This window comes from Triticum urartu, chromosome 6, assembly GCF_003073215.2.
Source record: "Triticum urartu cultivar G1812 chromosome 6, Tu2.1, whole genome shotgun sequence".
In the NCBI taxonomy this organism is placed as follows: Eukaryota; Viridiplantae; Streptophyta; class Magnoliopsida; order Poales; family Poaceae; genus Triticum; species Triticum urartu.
Genome location: NC_053027.1, coordinates 62335465 through 62341198, shown reverse-complemented (window position 1 = coordinate 62341198; position 5734 = coordinate 62335465).

The window sequence follows — 5734 nt, the reverse complement described above, 5'->3', positions numbered from 1 at the left end:
GGGCAGCCAGAGGTGGGCTGCGTGCCTCCTCCCCCCTGGTCCGAATTGGACTAGGAGAGGGGGGCGGCGCCCCCCCCCCCTTTCCCTCTCCCTCCCCACTTCTTTCCCCCTCCTAGTAGGAGTCCTACTCCTACTAGGAGGAGGACTCCTCCTGGCGCGCCTATAGGGGCCGGCCGGCCTCCTCCCCTTGCTCCTTTATATACGGGGGCAGGGGGCACCCCTAGACACATAAGTTGATCCGCGTGATCATATTCTTAGCCGTGTGCGGTGCCCCCCTCCACCATAGTCCTCGATAATACTGTAGCGGTGCTTAGGCGAAGCCCTGCGATGGTAGTACATCAAGATCGTCACCACGCCGTCGTGCTGACGGAACTCTTCCCCGACACTCTGCTGGATTGGAGTCCGAGGATCGTCATCGAGCTGAACGTGTGCTAGAACTCGGAGGTGCCGTAGTTTCGGTGCTTGATCGGTCAGGCCGTGGAGACGTACGACTACATCAACCAAACTCTTCCGTTGTCGATCTACAAGGGTACATAGATCACACTCTCCCCTCTCTTTGCTATGCATCACCATGATCTTGCGTGTGCGTAGGAAAATTTTGAAATTACTACGTTCCCCAACAAGTACTTGATGGCATGGAGATCGTCTCCTCGAGCCATGTGGATATGGAGGATGTAGTCCTCAATCCAGACCCCAGGGTCTGTCGTTCTGTCGTACACCTCTATGTTTACGGGTTTGAATCCCTCTGGAAATTCATGGTCCAGCACCTCATCGGTGAAACATAGGGGGTGTGCGGCACCCCTGTATTTGGGTGTACCGTGGTGTTCGGATTTTTGTTGTGTTGCATTGCGTGCTGGAGCGCGCTTGCTTGGCCCGTAGATGGATCTGGTTGCGTCATCCTTTTGATGCGAGCCCTCATGTGGATCGCGTACTGGCTTGTGTGCGGCGTCGTTTGCCGCTCTAAGTTGGCCACGAGGTCGTCTATCCGACCAGATGGTTGTTTTGTTTTTTGATTGCGGGGGATCTAAGGCCTCCTCATCGAATTCAGGTAGCAGCTTTCGCTTCGGATAGCTCTTTGTGTGGCGACTACCGCCGTATTTTGCTGCAGTGTTGAGTACTTTACTCCATCTAATTCTGAGTGTGTCTTGTGCAGCCCTGAGCCTTTGCTTTTGCTTTTTCAGACTCCTTGCAGTGGCAACAAGCCTTTGATGGGTATTCTGTTGCTCCGGATGCCTGTCCGGTGCGATGTCATCCGGACTGTTATCTTCGCCGGAGTCGGGTTGTTCGGTTTGATTCTCCGTGTTGCCGTGGTCGGACGGTGGTTCAATGTCGTGTTTGTCGTCCGCTGGCTCACCCTGCTCTATCGCTGGGTCTATATGATCACTGTTTCTGCCGAGGCGGGATTTGGAGCGGCGCTTACGCCGCCGCTTTGACTGCTTCTCGAGGGAACGATCCTCCGCTGCGTCCTTCCGTTCCTCATCGTCATTTTCTTTTGGTGTGTCCACCATGTATACATCATATGATGAAGTGGGCGTCCAGTGCCCTGTGGACACTGGCTCCTGTTCGTCTCCTGCATCGTCATCCATACCGTCAATTTCTTCGGAGTCGAAGTCGAGCATGTCGGTCAAATCGTCGACAGTGGCTACTAAGTGGGTGGTGGGTGGGTGGCGAATTTCTTCGTCATCCGCATCCCAATCCTGCCGGACATAGTTCGGCCAGGACTCTCCTGACAAGGAGAGAGACTTTAATGAATTCAGTATGTCGCCGAAGGGCGAGTGCTGAAAGATATCTGCAGAGGTGAACTCCATGATCGGCGCCCAGTCGGATTCGATCGGCACGAGCGCATGCTGTTCAGAGTCCGTGGCCGGGGAAGAGTCCGGCAGTTCGGCGTCACGGCTGCCGTGAAGGGTAAGGTCGATACCCGGCTCGATCGTCGCTGAGAATGCGGCCTCCGTGGCAGGGTCTATCCACCCGTCCATGGATGGCGCAATTGGCTCTGAATTGAGGGTCGGAGCGGTTGCCGGTGCGATCTCCTGAACACTGTCCGATGGCAGAGCTAAATCATGCCCATCGTGATCGTGCGGCGCACTCGGCAGGGGCTCGAATCCGTCGAAGATCAAGTCTCCGTGGATGTCGGCCGTGTAGTTTAAGCTTCCAAACCTGACCTGGTGGCCAGGGGCGTAACTCTCGATCTGCTCCAGATGGCCAAACGAGTTGGCCCGCAGTGCGGAGCCGTCGGATACAAAGATCTGTCTGAGGAGAAAAGTCTCACCCGGACTGCATCGCTATCGATGATTGAAGGAGCCATCCAGCCTAACGTTGACGACACAGAGGAACTCTCAACGAAAGCACCAATGTCGGTGTCAAAACCGGCGGATCTCGGGTAGGGGGTCCCGAACTGTGCGTCTAAGGCGGATGATAACAGGAGGCAGGGGACACGAAGTTTACCCAGGTTCGGGCCCTCTTGATGGAGGTAATACCCTACGTCCTGCTTGATTATTCGTAATGATATGAGTAGTACAAGAGTTGATCTACCACGAGATCAGAGAGGCTAAACCCTAGAAGCTAGCCTATGGTATGATTGTTGTTGTTGTTAGTCCTACGGACTAAACCCTCCGATTTATATAGACACCGGAGGGGGCTAGGGTTACACAGAGTCGGTTACAAGGAAGGAGATCTACATATCCGTATTGCCAAGCTTGCCTTCCACGCCAAGGAGAGTCCCATCCGGACACGTGACGAACTCTTCAATCTTGTATCTTCATAGTCCAACAGTCCGGCCAAAGGATATAATCCGGCTGTCCGGATACCCCCTAATCCAGGACTCCCTCACACAGTAATGATTCTAACATCCATGGAGGCTTGGTGCTGATCATGTTTTGCTCGTGGAAGAGGCTTAGTTAACGGGTCTACAACATTCAGATCCGTATGTATCTTGCAAATCTCTATGTCTCCCACCTGGACTTGATCCCAGATGGAGTTGAAGAGTCTCTTGATGTGCTTGGTTCTCTTGTGAAATCTGGATTCCTTTGCCAAAGCAATTGCACCAGTATTGTCACAAAATATTTTCATTGGACCCGATGCACTAGGTATTACACCTAGATCGGATATGAACTCCTTCATCCAGACTCCTTCATTTGCTGCTTCCGAAGCAGCTATGTACTCCGCTTCACATGTAGATCCTGCTACGATGCTTTCTTTAGAACTGCACCAACTGACAGCTCCTCCGTTCAATAAAAACACGTATCTGGTTTGCGATTTAGAATCGTCCGGATCAGTGTCAAAGCTTGCATCGACGTAACCATTTACGACTAGCTCTTTGTCACCTCCATAAATGAGAAACATATCCTTCGTCCTTTTTAGGTATTTCAGGATGTCCTTGACCGCTGTCCAGTGATCCACTCCTGGATTACTTTGGTACCACCCTGCTAAACTAATAGAAAGGCACACATCAGGTCTGGTACACAGCATTGCATACATGATAGAGCCTATGGCTGAAGCATAGGGAACATCTTTCATTTTCTCTCTATCTTCTGCAGTGGTCGGGCATTGGGTCTTACTCAACTTCACACCTTGTAACACAGGCAAGAACCCTTTCTTTGCATGATCCATTTTGAACTTCTTCAAAACTTTGTCAAGATATGTGCTTTGTGAAAGTCCAATTAAGCGTCTCGATCTATCTCTATAGATCTTGATGCCCAATATATAAGCAACTTCACCGAGATCCTTCATTGAAAAACTCTTATTCAAATATCCTTTTATGCTATCCAGAAATTCTATATCATTTCCAATCAACAATATGTCATCCACATATAATATCAGAAATGCTACAGAGCTCCCACTGACTTTCTTGTAAATACAGGCTTCTCCAAAAGTCTGTATAAAACCATATGCTTTGATCACACTATCAAAACGTTCATTCCAACTCCGAGAGGCTTGCACCAGTCCATAAATGGATCGCCGGAGCTTGCACACTTTGGTAGCTCCCTTTGGATCGACAAAACCATCCGGTTGCATCATATACAACTCTTCTTCCAGAAATCCATTCAGGAATGTAGTTTTGACATTCATTTGCCTAATTTCATAATCATAAAATGTGGCAATTGCTAAGATGATTCGGACAGGCTTAAGCATCGCTACGGGTGAGAAGGTCTCATCGTAGTCAATCCCTTGAATTTGTCGAAAACCTTTTGCAACAAGTCGAGCTTTATAGACAGTAACATTACCGTCAGTGTTAGTCTTCTTCTTGAAGATCCACTTATTCTCGATGGCTTGCCGATCATCGGGCAAGTCAACCAAAATCCACACTTTGTTCTCATACATGGATCCCATCTCAGATTTCATGGCCTCAAGCCATTTTGCGGAATCTGGGCTCACCATCGCTTCTTCATAGTTCATAGGTTCATCATGGTCAAGTAACATAACCTCCAGAACAGGATTACCATACCACTCTGGTGCAGATCTTACTCTGGTTGACCTACGAGGTTCAGTAACAACTTGATCTGAAGTTTCTTGATCATCATCATTAACTTTCTCGCTAATTGGTGTAGACATCACAAGAACCGGTTTCTGTGATGAACTACTTTCTAATAGGGGAGCAGGTACTGTTACCTCATCAAGTTCTACTTTCCTCCCACTCACTTCTTTCGAGAGAAACTCCTTCTCTAGAAAGGATCCATTCTTAGCAACCAATATCTTGCCTTCGGATCTGTGATAGAAGGTGTACTCAACAGTTTCCTTTGGGTATCCTATGAAGACACATTTCTCCGATTTGGGTTCGAGCTTATCAGGTTGAAGCTTTTTCACATAAGCATCGCAACCCCAAACTTTAAGAAACGACAACTTTGGTTTCTTGCCAAACCACAGTTCATAAGGTGTCATCTCAACGGATTTTGATGGTGCCCTATTTAACGTGAATGCGGCCGTCTCTAAAGCATAACCCCAAAACGATAGCGGTAAATTAGTAAGAGACATCATAGATCGCACCATATCTAGTAAAGTACGATTACAATGTTCGGACACACCATTACGCTGTGGTGTTCCGGGTGGCGTGAGTTGCAAAACTATTCTGCATTGTTTCAAATGTAGACCAAACTCATAACTCAAATATTCTCCTCCATGATCAGATCGTAGAAACTTTATTTTCTTGTTAAGATGATTTTCAACTTCACTCTGAAATTCTTTGAACTTTTCAAATGTTTCAGACTTATGTTTCATTAAGTAGATATACCCATATCTGCTTAAATCATCTGTGAAGGTGAGAAAATAACAATACCCGCCGCGAGCCTCAACATTCATTAGACCACATACATCAGTATGTATGATCTCCAACAAATCAGTTGCTCGCTCCATAGTTCCGGAGAACGACATTTTAGTCATCTTACCCATGAGGCATGGTTCATAAGTACCAAGTGATTCATAATCAAGTGATTCCAAAAGTCCATCAGTATGGAGTTTCTTCATGCGCTTTACACCAATATGACCCAAACGGCAGTGCCACAAATAAGTTGCACTATCATTATCAACTCTGCATCTTTTGGCTTCAACGTTATGAATATGTGTATCACTACTATCGAGATTCATCAAAAATAGACCACTCTTCAAGGGTGCATGAGCATAAAAGATATTACTCATATAAATAGAACAAACATTATTCTCAGATTTAAATGAATAACCGTCTCGCATCAAACAAGATCCAGATATAATGTTCATGCTCAACGCTTGCACCAAATAA